This window comes from Vicia villosa, linkage group LG7 (assembly GCF_029867415.1).
Source record: "Vicia villosa cultivar HV-30 ecotype Madison, WI linkage group LG7, Vvil1.0, whole genome shotgun sequence".
In the NCBI taxonomy this organism is placed as follows: Eukaryota; Viridiplantae; Streptophyta; class Magnoliopsida; order Fabales; family Fabaceae; genus Vicia; species Vicia villosa.
Window position 1 is genome coordinate 123,271,557 of NC_081186.1, and position 15,632 is coordinate 123,287,188.

General features: G+C 39.5%; 1 long non-coding RNA gene across 1 annotated transcript; it reads right to left on the reverse strand.

Moving 5' to 3' along the window:
• Positions 1–14,397: 14,397 nt before the first annotated feature.
• LOC131618474 (uncharacterized) lies at positions 14,398–14,935 on the reverse strand. Its single transcript, XR_009288859.1, has 3 exons — positions 14,847–14,935; positions 14,662–14,757; positions 14,398–14,580 (listed from the first exon to the last, which is right to left on the reverse strand). It is a non-coding gene; the product is annotated as an uncharacterized LOC131618474 (long non-coding RNA).
• Between the last annotated feature and the right edge of the window lie 697 nt (positions 14,936–15,632).

The window sequence follows — 15,632 nt, forward strand, 5'->3', positions numbered from 1 at the left end:
ACCCATGATCATGCCCGACACCTTCAAGAATCTTCTCGGTCATGGTGTGTGGGGTTAGGTCGTGTATTATGCTTGCTTTCTGCTAAGTCTTATTGGGGTGAGTCATCGGCTGGTGGACGAGAATGTCCTTGAAGAGGGGTTTAGCCGGGGGCTTCACTGCCCGCCGCTCTACCCTTTCACTTGTGTTGCGGTGGAAGGGTGGATTTGATGAAGTGTCGAATTCATTTTTTCCTTTTGCATGCAGGTGAATCCAATTCAGGGTCTAGCTCAGGGTCTAGCTCGGCGTCTAGCTCAGAGTCTAGCTCATGGGCTAGTTCGCGGGATACAACTGTGAGTAGTTCGGATGTTGAGGTGATCGAGGTTGAGAGCTCGCATCTCACTACTATAGACGAGGGGGAAGAACATGAGGGTTCTCCCGATCCTAATGCCGAGGAGGAAGTTCCACCGGCTCCACTTTTTGACTATGAGTGTGACGTTAACTTTGACTGGGTGGCCGACGAGCCTATGATTGTGGTTTCTCGATACACTGAGTCCCTAAATGGGGCCTTCAGGGAGGTCGAAGATCGGGGGCCCAGTGACCCTCTAAATTTCCAGGTCGGTTGCCCGTCCGCAAATGATCGGATCAGTTCTCGTTTCACCGGGGAGAGTTTTGCTATGTACGAGCATGTGTTCAAGGAGCTCAGGTTTCGTCTTCCTTTCACCATTTTTCAAATCTCCTTGCTGGCCGGTCTCAGTCTGGCTCCGTCCCAATTGCATCCGAATGCTTTCGCTTTCATGCGTGCTTTTGAAATCGTTTGCGATTATTTGGGAATCGGGGCCACTACTGCCCTGTTCGGCCGTTGTTTTTGCGTCCAGAGGCAGTCGACAGGAGGGCGCTTTAGTTGGGTCTCCTTCAAGAACGCCGACCGTAAAATCTTCCACATCTATGTCGACTCGGTAAAGGACTTCAAGGACCGTTACTTCGTTGTCCGTCTGTAGAGCCGGGCAGCGTATACTTCGCTGGCCCAGTTGGTGACGGCCCGTGACGAGGAATGGAATCCATAGCGGGACAAAACGGGTGCAGTTAGGAATAAACTCTGCAGCGTGTTCCCGTTCTTCTGGTGGGGAGCCCATTTCAATGTTCCCCTTAAGAACTATGCTTGCGAGGACGAAGATTTAGACGAGTAGGATACGACGTATTATGTGATCCTGTGTAAGTATGTAGGCAGCGTTTCTCTGGCCCAATGGGTGACGAGGAGCGGCGAACCTATACAGGACGAGGAGGGTGTAGCGAAGGTTGAGACGCGGGCCATCAATACGAAGGCGCTCTTGTCGTGCAAGACGCCCGAGGAGACTAGAGCGCTGTTAGGTGGTGTTTAGGATATTTTTCTTTGCTTTTCTAATTAATATTTCCTGCTAAACTGTCTGTTTTGTTTTTCAGATGACATGCCGACGAAGGACGAGAAGCTCCTGAAGGTAACCCAAGATGCCAAGAGGCTCCGGGCAAAGAACAAAAACCGGACAGCGGCCTCGGGTGATAATTCAGGGTCGGCTGGTTCTCCTCAGGTGATTATGGAGGGGGAGAGGACTCCAAAGAAGATGCGCCAGGCTGAGTCGGCTCGAGAGGAACCGTCAAATTTGGGACCCGACCGTGGATTCATGCTTCCTCCCTGCTTCAAGGAGGGGCAATATTTTAAGCGGTATCCTCTGTCGGTCTCCCCAGAAGAAGCTCGCGAATCGAAGGGATGACTGCCTCTGCCCGCCTCAAATAGCTTGCTAGCGATAGTGCTACTGTTATGAGGGTCGTGGAGATGGCTCAGGTGCTCGTGAGGGGGGGCACCGTTTCTACTGATGTTTTTAAAAAAGCGGAGTCTGACAAAAAGGTCGCCGAGGAAGAGGTTGCCAAGTTGAAAGATGCTCGAGAAAAGACGAAGAAGAAGATTGAGGACCTCCTGAAGCAGAAGCACGAAGAGGTGGAGGCGGAGAAGAAAAGGTTCGCTGATCTCGAGCTGTCTTGGGTGTCGTCGGCAGAGGAGTCTTCAAATGTGGCTGTGCTGAAGTCCAGGGCCGAGTTTGTTGAGAAAATCGACAACCTGAAGCTCAATCTTGCCGATATGGCTGAAGCCGGGTTCAAGTGTGCAGTTCAGCAATTGAGGCTTCTGAACCCAGGGTTGAAGACAGACGACATCGGGCTCTCATCGAAGATCGTGGATGGACAACTGGTGCCCAACACTCCCGACGAGGATGAATGATCTTTTTGGCTTTGATATTTTGGGTCTGCGTGCCCGTGTTCTCTCGGCCTGCGTGCCATTTGGTTTTTCTTTATGGATTTTGGGCTTTGCCCGGCATATTTTGGGGGTCTGCGTGCCCGTCTATTTTTTGTAATATTTGGATACCACCGACCATTTTGGTCGGGTTTTAATTACATTCCTGTTTTGCAATTTTTGTTCGTGTTTCTACTTTCTTCTATGTGTTTAGAATGTCTATTGTTTCAGGAAAATTTGTGATTGGATTATGCTTGGCAATCCGGGTGATTGATATTATACTTAGGAGTATTTGTTACTAGGGTGTGCTTGGCCTTGGTTGATTCTCCGAGCGTGTGGGGTACGACCCGGGCGCGCAGAGCAGGCGTGTGCTATAAACGAGTACGAGACCACGGTCGGGGCCAAGTGCTCGTGGCGTGAACAGTCCCATCGCGAGCTGGGGTTCTGTCGTGCAGGTACTGACACGGTGGATCTAGGTGTAGGGTTCCCCGTGTAGTCGGTTTTTCGCCTTGGCCAGGAATTCCGATTGTCGTTGTCACGGAGCGCTCGCGTTTGTACCATGACGCGCGTCCGTGCCCGATCACCCTCTTGTTTTCGAGGTGAGTGTTCGGGGATAGTTAGCTGTTTGTAGCTGTAATATCATCTGAGTTTTTCAGCATTCCAGGGTCGAGCAAGTTTTTCACCGAGGAGGTTCTCGAGGTAATAGGCGCCATTCTCGGTTTTATAGTAAACTCGGTACGGGCCTTCCCAGTTTGGGGCAAGTTTTCCCTCGCGCGAGTCTTTCATGTTTCTGCGGAGCACTAGGGCGCCGACTTCGAACTCGCGTTTGATGACTTTGGTGTTATGGCGCAGTGCTATCTGTTGCTTTAGCTTGGCTTCGCGGAGGGAAGACCCTGTTCGGATCTCTTCGACCATGTCGAGTTCTTCCCTCATAGCTTCGTCGTTGAGTTCTTCTTCGAGAGGTGTCTCAGTCCAACGAGAAGGTTCTCGGATTTCCACTGGAATGACGGCTTCGGTGCCATAGGTTAATCTAAATGGGGTTTCTCCAGTGCTCGAATGTGGCGTCGTCCTATACGCCTAGAGTACGCTGTGTAGCTCCTCGACCCAAGCTCTCTTGGCTTCGCCGAACCTCCGTTTCAGTCCTCGGAGAATGATTCAGTTCGCCGCCTCGGCTTGTCCGTTGGTTTGGGGGTGTTCTACCGAAGTGAAGTGCTGCTTAGTGCCGAGCTTGGACACGAACTCTTGGAACTTTCTATCGGTGAATTGGGTGCCATTGTCGGTTATTATCGCCTGCGGCACTCCAAATCGAGCGAGCACGTTTCGTTTATAAAAATGGAGCACGTTTTGGGCTGTGATCTTGGCGAGCGCTTCGGCCTCGATCCATTTAGTGAAGTAGTCTACGGCGACCACCAGGTACTTGTTTTGGTATGATCCTACCGGGAATGGTCCGAGGAGGTCCATTCCCCAAGTGGAGAATGGCCAGGGTGATGATAGAGATTTAAGCTCGTGTAGGGGAGCTAGGTGCATATCGGTGTGGCGTTGACACTTATCTCACTTTTGGACATGTTCTTTGGCGTCTTGCTGCATGGTCGGCCAATAGTATCCAGCTCTGAGGGCTTTTCTCGCCAGTGATCGATCGCCGAGGTGTTGGCCGTTGATCCCCTCGTGAAGTTCCTGCAGTATCTCGAGCGCTTGGGAGGCGTCGACGCATTTGAGAAGGGGGATGGAAAATCCTCGCCGGTATAGTTTGTCCTCGACGATGACGTACGAACAGGCCCGTCTTTTGATTGTGGAGGCCTCCTTTGCGTCCGTCGGCAGTTCGTCCTTTGTGAGGAAATTATACACCGGGGTCATCCAGCAATGATCGTTGCCAATGGCGAGCATGTGTATCAGGGGTGCACTCTTATCCACACTTGGTTTTGAGAGGATTTCTTGGATCACTGACTTGTTCCCCGCCTTTCTTTCTCGTGCTCGCGAGTTTGGAGAGGAAGTCGGCCCGGGAATTATGCTCCCGAGGTATGTGCTCGACTTCTGCTCTTGCGAAGTTTTTCATTTTCTCTTTGACCAGCGCGAGGTATTCGACGAGGATATCGTTTTCGGCCTGATAGTCGCTGTTAACTTGGGATGCGACGAGTTGGGAGTCAGTGTAAATCTTTACTTCCCGAGCGCCTACGTCCTCAGCAAGTCGCAGGTCGGCGAGGAAAGCCTCGTATACGGCCTGGTTGTTCGAAGTGGTAAAGGATAAAACCAGGGATACCTCAATGATGAGTCCTTCATCATTTTCCAAGATGACGCCGCTGATCGTACCTGATCAGAAGGATCTTCACGGCCTGCTCGGAACTGGGTCTTTGAGAAGTGAAGGGGGGTGTACCTGCAAGGTACTCCGATGCCAAAGTAAGAAAACGAGCAAGGGAGTGCAAGTACGAGCTAAAGGTTAGAAGAGATTGAATACCTGACCCTCTAGTGAAATAGGGTATTTATAGCCCCCAGCGCTGGGCCATGATCTCGCTACTGGGCTGGATTTCCAGGCCCAACTAGGAGACTGCCAGGTTTCCTAGGCGGAAATACCGGAGATGCGTGAGTGTTCTCCGTCCTGGTCAACCACTCCGAAGTTTCAGGGAGACGCAGTCTTTTAGGGACTACGTGGACTCCGCATGATTCGGGGGGTTGGGTGTGAAGAAACCCCACGAGGAGTAGGTTCCTCGGCGGAGTAGGTGCTCGCGGGGAGCGCGTGCGCCGGGCACCAGATAGCTCGCGGGGAGCGCTTGTGCCGGGCACTGTGTAGACGAGTACTTGTTTTATCTTTGTGGGCCATGGGATGGTTTGGACCCCAAGGTTAAGTGGGCCGAAAGTAGATTGGGCCGAATCTTTACCCAGTCCAGAACAATATTTAGATAAGAACTATTAGTTGCAGTTGGTTGATCAATGATTAAGTAATCTATTTTATCGATTTATTGGTATGGGTGTGATATATGTGATTTTTTTAGTTGTTTGTTCTTTAATACTTGAATTATAAAATGTTGGAATTATTAACTTTTTATTATGTTTAGTTTATTTAGAGTAATAATATTAACTTGACATATTCATTTAAAGAGAATTAGTAAATATATATTAAATAATGTTGTGGTGGGGGTAGTGCCGTAGTGGCAATGAGTAGAGAAAATGTTAGAAAGATATTTAACGTGATAGTTTAGTGAAACTAAGAAGTTGAGAGATTTGGTAGTGGATATGTGGTCAAAATTAAATTAATGGTCAATATTATGCTAAAAATATGGGAGAGTAAGTACATTGAGGTGAGTTAGTTTGTTATAATAATAATAAATATAATAAATTAATAATAATGCTGTCAAAAAAAATAATAATAAATTAATAATAATTAGGTTAATTATTTTTTCCCAACTTCTGCCTCAGAAACTCCCATAGGTTTCACGTAGAAACTATTCACATATCCAAATACTTCATAATAGAAAAATATTTTCTAATCACCGGTGATTTTGCAACGTCGACAAACTATCATACTTTGTTCCGGTAGTTCTTTGGAGTTGTCGTCAGTGTAATCATATAGTAGAATTATTTCCGATTCAAAGTAAAACACATTAACATAAGGGCTTTTTCTCATGTAATTTTAAAGTATACTTGATTTAGATCTAAGGTAGATATTATATACATATTTCAATCGAGTAGCATTGGGGAGATTTCGGAATCCAAAATTCTACTCAATCGAGTATTGTTATGGGACGTACAGCCTTGGGCCAGCTGCTGCCAGCGCCTAAGGATGATGCTTCCGTGGCGGATTCGGCTTTTTGGATGTTGGCGGCGGATAGCGTTTTCTCCGTTTTCTCGTGTTATAGCGAGTTGTGAAAATCTAGCATTCCTTGCGGTCCGGCTAATCGATTTGATTGTGTTTTGACTTCTATTTAGAATGCGGATATGTAAAAACAATATTTTGGACATTTTTTCTATCATACTTCCACTGGTAGAAATCTTACTTTAAAAGTGCATAGGACACTTTTTCACTATACTTCCACGGGGTGGAGATCTTACTTTAAAACTGCACTTTTTACTTTCTTAATGAAAATGAGAAAACAAACAAGTCTTTATATAGACCTGAGAGACTTCTACCATACTAGGAAATTAAAGCAAATAAATAATCTTAATATGCCACTATCTCTTGCCTTTTGTCATACCCCAAAATTTACCCGTTACGATTCACGTCTATTAATTTATTGAGAGTATCTAAATTAGGAGTTATGGGGTTTAACATTTGTATTGTTAAACCAAATCTCTTATAAAAAAAACCTTCTAATTAAATGTGAGGGTGTATCTATATGATGTCCTTTGAGCTCAATTGAAAATTTAGGCCCATTAACTTGTTCCTAATTTTTAATTTTTAATTTTTTAGTTTAAATTATATATTTCGATTTTTCCCTATTTAAAACTTTTTTTTTCTAACATTATTTTTTTTATACAAACTATATATAAATTATTATCTTTATTTTATTATTTAGTTAGTATTATCATTTAAAAATAAATCTATTATATCAATTATATTAATATTACTATTAATCATTATTATTATCAAAATCAAATCTTATGAATCAAATATACAATAAAAGTCCAAATACAGAATAAATCTAATTTACAAATTGAATCAAAACCTAAAATAAAATAAAATCTTATTTCATGAATCAATTTACAACAAATCAAATATATTACAATCAATTACAAAGCAAATCTAATTTACAAAAAATCTAGTCAAAATTATAACGAAACTAAATCAAAGCTAATTTACAACAAATTGAATCATTCCTAATATGAATTAACCCTAATGCTATAAATAAGAAACCTAAGTCTACAGAAAAGGAGATGAAGAAGAAACCCTAATCTAAAAGACGGAGAAAGAGAGACCGGAGAAGGGTGTTGAAGCGCGAAGCCTTCAACCTTGCGCCGACACCTGCAAGCCAAAAAAAAAGAGGATTAATAAGGAGATTGGAACTTACACGATCCAGAATTCAAGATAATAGGTAACCTGAGACACTCAGCTTAGGTTTTTATGTCGAATGCATGTGTGTTTTTATGTTGGTTTCTGGAAATTTAGGGTCAGGGTTCTTCAACTTAGGGTTAGATTAACACCCTCCTGGATTAATATTAAACAAAAAATACACCTCCTGCGTTCTAGTCAAAAGAAAGAATAATTAATTGTTTTAAATTACATGATTAATTTTAAATAATTGTTATTTGGTTCGATTATGTTTAATAGTCGCGCGGATTAATAATATTTCTTCAGATTAAAAATATTCAAATTGATATTAATAATTGGATATAATTTTATATGCACACTTAAGGTTTAATTCGTTAATTATTTTACTCGAATCAATCGATTACGATGATTAGCGACAAAAAATAAATTTTTATCAAGGGTCGATTTATTAATTGTTTTAATCAAATCAATTGATTATGATGATTAATAATCAATTATTCAAATTTACTTTAATTTATTTAAACTGGTTTTATTTACTAAAGGTTTTAATCAATTCAATTGGTTACGATAATTAGTAATTCTTTACTAATTTGTTAATTATGTAGATCAAATCAATTGATCAACGCGATTAATAAAATTTCAAAATATTAAAAAGGGTTGTATGCCATATAATAAACTTTTAACATCTTCACAAACTGCGAATTACACAAAACTGCGACAATTACCAAACTGCGTACGGTAATTTAAAATATACTTCAACATACAAACTTCAAAGGCATACAACCTCTAAAAAACACCAACATATCCCGAACTACGTAGACTCTGATCCTCCATAAGGAGGTACGTAGGCACTTGGTAACAAGGCGAGTCCCCTTCCTCAAAACTTCAATAGGTTTAAAGTTTGCCCTATTTAACTTTCTGTCACCTTTCTTTATTAGTCATAAACATTTACCTTAGACAAAACCTTAGGAAAGGGTTAAGGGTGCCTAACACCTTCCCTTGACCTGATTATAATAATTTATCCAGATCTCTAAACTTCGTAGGGTTTCCTATTCGCCCTGGCAGAATAGGTGGCGACTCTAAAATCTAAATTTTTAGGGCAGGTTGCTACACCTTTCAACTACAAGAGACTCTTTGTTTTTCCACTAACTTATTAATAAAAACTCACTTAACATAACATTAAAGTTTATTCAACAGGATGTGCCTCTTAAAGTGAAGGTTTTTGAGTGGAGATGCTTCAAAAACAAGATTCCTACTAGAGACTCTCTTATGATAAGAGGTATTCTTAATTCTTCCTCTAATCTTTCTTGTGTTTTTTGTGAAGTGGTTGGTGATTCCTTGCTCCACTCCTTTTTGTGTTGCCCTTTTATGGTAGAAGTTTGGAAGGAAATAGCGGTTTGGATTGGTATGAATTTGAACATTGTGCTTGATCTTAAAGAGAGTTATTGAGATTGGAGTGTCTTTTCTCACCAAAAGAAAGTCAAAAGAGGCAAGGTGGGAAGTGTGTGGTTGGCAATAATATGGAGTATTCGGTTGTGTAGGAATGAGATTTCAAGAATTCCTCTTGGAACATGAGGGACATGGTGTGGAGATGCAAAGAGCTCGTTCGGAGGTGATCGTATATCGGAAAAATTATGTAACTCAATTGTAATTTTTATGAGTTTAACAATAACTCATTGTTTTACTTAAGCTAGGTTCCATTTGGTTGGATAATGTTCTTTTAGGTTGATTTTAATATCTTCCTCTTGTATTCAAGTTCTTTAGAATTGTTCTTCATTAATACAACTTACTTAAAAAAAATATACATAATTCAATGTTTTAGAGATTTAAAATTCAAATTTAAATCGAAAAATAGTTATCGACCTTTGTTTGTTTAATTAATTTTGAAAATTTCTTTGGCCACCTCCCTATGGGGGTCACCCCCAGCGAAAATACCAAAATACCCCTGCTTCGGAAGTTCATTTCCGAAAGCGTTTTTTTTTTTAAATTGACTTATTTCGGAAGTTCATTTCCGAAAACATTATTTCGGAAGTGAACTTCCGAAATACTGCGATTTCTGCAGATTTATCAAAACACTCCCCCTCCCCCAATCATTTACCCTAAATCAAAACAAAAAGTGGCAAAGGCGAAAATTTGTGCAAACAGAATTCCAAAGCTGCATCAAGGCTCCAATCACACTGCTAAACAACATTCAAAAGCCCTCAATCCTAATGATCAGTGCATTTTAATGCACGTTCTTCCATGTTTGTACTCAAGCATTTCTTCGGTTTGTTTTATTTAATTTTATGTTTTAATATGTCTTTATATTTTATTTTATTTTTGCACTTATTTGTTTTTCGTATTAATTTTTCAGCATTAACAGCCTGCACGAATAAATTCATAACTGGAGCTTGGAGTATCGGATTAAAGCGTTCTACCAGTCGTTGGAAAGCTAAGAAAAAGATCTACGATTTTTGTTCAGAAGTCAGAAGCAAATTCGGACTCCAACAAGGCCAGAAAACTCGTACAAGCTGCTGCATTATTTTTTGTATTTTGTTTGGGTTAGTTGTATTGGGCCTGGATCACACATTTGACCCAGTTAAGTTGTGAAACGGGTCGTGCTAATTGCTCCTAGGGTAGCAGCCGAAAAAAACAATAGTTTTAGTCACCATTCACGATTTTTCACGATCATCCATCACTATTCACGGAATTTTCGAAGCTTTTGTACGATCCCATGGCGAACTAATCCTATTGAGTTGATCTGCTGTAATTCGGATTCCAAGACTTGAGGTTAATATTATTTTGCAATATAATTACTATTCATATCAATCTTATTTTGTGTCATTCGTTTGCTTAATCCAAATTATCATAGAATAACATTGTTCATTCGATTGATTTATGTTTCCTGAATTTATATGCGTTATATCGTCTGCTTAATTCGTTATTCCGCTAATTGTTGAACCGTTTGCTTAATCCGGTGAAAGAGGATCATAATTCTTATAATTCCATTCTCGCTTGTTGAATGTTTTTGTGCTTCGAATGTGAATAAAATCCGCAGAATTATATTTATCGATGATAGTAGGAACCGAAACAGCAGATTAGCTTAACTCTATAATCACTTATTTTCAAAACAGCTTATTTTATAATCACTTTTTATAATCCTTTTTTTTCCGACCAAACCAACCCCCCCTTAATCGATTTAGCTTTTAGTTAATAAAAATCAAGAATCCTTGCGATACGACTCGAGCCATTGTCGCTATACTACGTTTTGAAAACTACTCGTTTTGACCCGCGAGCGACAGCGGATCACCTAACACTTTGTAAGTTTTGAAATTTTTAGATCTATTATTGAAATGCATGTTATTTAGGGTTTTAATTGCATAAATGATATATGGTTAGGTTGTTAGTAGTATTTAGGTTGTTTAGAAGCATTTTGATTTGGTTTGAAGTTTGGTTTAGGGGTCTGCCATGGAAGTTGCAGAAAAGTGCATCGCAGAGGTGTTTCGGAAGTTCATTTCCGAAAACACCTCCCTCCCAGTTTTCAGAAATGAACTTCCGAATTGTATCAGAAGTTCAAATTTTTTTGATTTTTATTTTGTCTCGCATATTAATCGATTTCAACTGTTTACAGGAACATGTCAGACAACCAACAAGCACGCAGGACTGCGTCTTCTAAAGAGGGCGCTAAGGGAAGAAATGGTTCTTCAAAGAAGGAGGTGAAAGAGGTGAAGGAGGTGAAGGAGGTGAAGGAGGTGAAGGAGAAGAAGAAGCTTTTGACTGGTTCTGCTTCTCGTCCCCTGGGAGTCCATGGCTCGGACGCGCAGGCTCAGCCTTCAGGCGTGATCAACGCTGATGGTTCTGATACTGAGTGGGATGAAGATTGGTATAATTATCTTCATTCAGAGGAGTTCGCTCGTCGAGAAGAATAACGTGTTTTTATTTTGTTTGATGTGTATTTTGTAACGCTCGTCGGGCAGAATAACATGTTTTTGTTTTGTTTGACGTGTTTTGTTTTGTTTTGTTCGGATTTCGGATTGTATCGCACAATGTTTTTATATTGGATTTATCATGTTAATAAAAATACGTACTACTGTAAGTAACAAATGACGGAGGAGGTGTAACCGGGGTCGGAACATATGACGGAGGAGGTGGATGTTCGGAGGAAGAAGAACCGGAGGTACGTCCACCGCGAGACAAAGGAGCCAATCATTGTAAGCTATAGTTTATCATTATCATCTGGGGACGTCATTTCTAAAAAATCAAGATTAAAAATAATAAAATTTTTTTCCCAATTTTTTGTAATGACGTCCCCTGATGATAATGATAAATTATAGCTTACATTGATTGGCTCCTTTGTCTCGCGGTGGACGTACCTCCGGTTCTTCTTCCTCCGGACATCCACCTCCTTCGTCATATGTTCCGGCCCCGGTTACACCTCCTCCGTCATTTGTTACTTACAGTAGTACACCTTTTGAAATTTGGAAGCCTTTTTTTCTCCCCACCACTCTCTCATCCCCACCTACCCGTGTTCAACAATATATATGTAACTTTAATTTTATGTAATATTATCGTTGTAATATTCACCTGATTAAATAAAGCGAATTGTTGTTGTTTTTCATTTTATTCTGTCCAGACATATTTTCGGAGGTTCATTTCCGAATTCTCCAAGGGGGGTGTGTTCGGAAATGAACTTCCGAAACACCACATTTTCTGAAAATGTAACTTTATTTCGGAGATGCATCTCCGAAATCAATATTTTATATTAAAAAACACACGTTTTCGGAGATACATTTCCGAAAACACATTTTTTAAGAAAATAAGTACAGTTTCGGAAATGAACTTCCGAAACAAGGGGTATTGTGGTAAATTCACCAGGGGTTGGCAAGAAGGTTAGGAGGTGGGTGAAGAAAAATTCTTAATTTTGTGTTTAGATAATACCTACCGATAGGTAAACCAACGTAACAGTTTAATGTGTAAAATTTAGATACAGTGGTTAGAAACATGATAGACTAACTAAATAATCCTAGGGTAATAAACAAATAAACAAGAAAACTGATACAATTGTGTGGTAGTAAAAATAAGTGATTTCATGTGATATATTTCTCACTTATCTATTTAATATGATATGGAGGTGTAGTTTAAAAGGGATTTGTTGCAGTGACATGGAAAGTCATTCTAATATATAAAATTGGTTGAAACGTGAATCTTAAAATATAGAGCTGGTAATAATATAATTTATATATACATGTATGTCACACTATTCTTGGTAAAGCAAATATTCTTAAAACCAGTATATCAAGTAAGAGGCTTTGAATTAATTCGTGTGTCGAAAGTAAATAAATTAAGTGGGTCAGTATCTTAAATTAGTGTAGTTGGTTATTTTGGGTCAGTATCTTAAATTAGTGTAGTTGGTTATTTTGGAAGACATTGGCGTCGATACAGTGGCGGAGCCAGAAATTTTATACAGCTTGGACAAAAACTTTACATCATTGATTATTCATCTGTTTTAATTTTTACACTATACTTTTACTAATTTTTTCCCTGATTTTATCTAAAAATCGACTATTAAATTGGAGAGAATACAAAGAAAATAGGGGTTGAGCCCGGGCAGATTGGCTCCGCCCCTGTGTCGATATACAAATATATTGGATGATTATCGTGTGTAGCTACTGTGATCTATGATATATGAAGATAATGCATATGGTGCAGTGAAATATATTACCGTTGAGAAGAATGAACAATATTTATATTAATATTTTGTGGTTGTATTAGTGGCGGGTAAAATTTTTGTGTGATTGCTTAAGTGGCAGAATTCGCCTTAGTGGCGTGTTTGTATTTGCATCATCATAACAAGGCATGTGCATGCTGTGTAGTTTCTTAGTGGCGGATTATTTTCTTTATTGCTATGAGATGAAATTTGTGTGGTGCCTTAGTGGCGGGCTGAAATATCTGGATCATATAGTTTATGAGCATGCATATTCGGCATATGAAAGACATAAGATTGATTGTTGATAATTGTGATTAATGCTTATGTGTATTTCAGTTTAAGTCTACGGTTTTGTTGTTTGTAATTTTCGTGAGTACTTTTATTTTCTTCTCTTGAACAGGATGTGTATATCTATATTTGACTAATTTTTAACTATCTTCCGGTTAGGAATTTGGATTGAAGTGAATTGATTAAATTCTTGAACCATTTCCTTTTCGTTTAAAATAAGTATTTTGATCATTTATGAATCATGTTTTTGATGAAAATCCGGGACGTTACATCAAGCATGTCCAAAAGAATCCCACATCTCTTTGGTAAAAATTACAGTGAAGTACTTAAAGGAAACCACGAATGTCGGTCTATGGTACCCGTAAGGTAATGTATGTGATTTATTTGGATATTCTAACTTGGATTAAGCAGGTTGCAAATTCGTAGAAAAAGCACAAGTGATACATGCCACATTCTAGAAAATACATTAATTTTGTGGTCTTGTAAGAAGCAAACTTGTGTTGCTTTTAGTACAGCAGAAACATAATATATTGCAGCTGAAAGTTGTTGTGGTCAAAATTCTATGGCTAAAACAACAACTTTGTGATTATAGGCACTACAACACGGAAGACCTACGAAAGCGCTTATTTTGGGCTTTAAAAGCGCTGTGAAAGCCAGCGCTGGCGTAGGTAACAAAAGTGCTTCTGAAAGCGCTCTGGTAGACCCCCCCTATAAGAGCGCTTTTCTGGAAAAAGCGCTCTGGTAGGCCCCCCCTATAAGAGCGCTTTTCTGGAAAAAGCGCTCTGGTAGCTCAGCCTATAAGAGCGCTTTTTCCAGAAAAGCGCTCTGGTATCCCCCCTATGAGAGCGCTTTTTCTGGAAAAAACACTCTGATAGCCCCCCTATAAGAGCGCTTTTGGAAAAGCGCTTTCGTAGGTTGCGTTTTTTTTTATTTTTTATGCTTTTTTTTTAATCTTTGGCAGCGCTTTTACTAAAAAGCGCTTTCGTAGGTGGACCTTTTAGAGCGCTTTTTAAAAGCGCTGTTGTTGCTAAATGAGGTATTTTAATGTGCAGCCTGTAATTTAAGCCTCCCAGTCGACCTGTAATATTTTCGACCTGTAATATGTTTTCAACCTGTAATATTTTCGACCTGTAATATATTTTCGACGATATATTTTCAACCATAGGTAGGACAATATATATATACTAATATAATACCATTATAATATCCAAAATTATATATATACATCATTACAAACTAAATCAGTAACATCAACAATATTATACTTCAAATCGACACAAATCCTACATGAAAAGTTGCTGAATATAAAATTGACACAAATCCTCTTTGATTTCTTCCAACTTAAGTCTCGGGTACGAAGCAGCACGGAATTCGTCAAAGTACTACAAAACAAAAACATAATATGAATGATTTAGTTAAATGTAATAAATTATATGAAATTATCTTAAGTTATAAATTCATACCGTGAGCGGAATCTCTAATTGATTCGCCTGAAGGATTTCTTTCATAAACCTCAAAACATAGTATCCGCAATCTGAACTGTTTCGCTGTTGCGGACACTACATAGAAAAACAAATAAGATTTTATAGTTGTCTTGTTTTATCAAGTAGCATAAATATTATAAGCAAAATTGTGAAAAATAATGTACCTGCACTTTGATCCAAGTAATGTTGTTTGATTTAGTCCGGGATACCTGTGCGTCTCGTTGACTTCGGAACACTTGTATTGATCTAACAAATATATAAAAGCATATGCTTAGATCAATCTCACAAATAATTAAATATATAAATATACACGAATATTTAGAACGATCCCACTTACAAATCAATCATTTCCTTCATAGCCGGATAATTGGTCCAGTCACCATTTACCGAATTCAGATAATACACCACTTCTCTTATAAGGTTGATAGCAAGCAACAACCAGTGTGCTCTATAAATTAAAACAATAGGTTATATGAAAATTTTGCTATACACAAAAGAAACAGAGATTAGATGAACCAAGAATGAGAAACTAACCCTACTGGTCGGATATTATACGCCCAAAGATGCAGACTTTCTGTATTGTCGGTGGACATGAATCTATCGACTAAGCGTTGTCTAACTGATTCCGGTTCCGAAGCAATTGCCATTCCGCTGCAATGGGCGGAAGACACGAAACGGAATCTGTTTGACAATGGAGTCCCGCGCAACACTCTGTCATACAACAACCTTAAATAAAAACATAATAAACATTAGATTATTTTCATTGAAATGTGTAAATAAATTGTGGGACTAATTAAATAATATATCGAATGAGTGAATATTACCGGATGTATGAGTGCATATTACCGACGCCTAGTTGTTCATGCGTAAAAATCTCTTCCCAGTCATCAATTCCAATATTTGACATGAATTCAATACCGAAGACACCTTCATCCATATTGATTTCACGT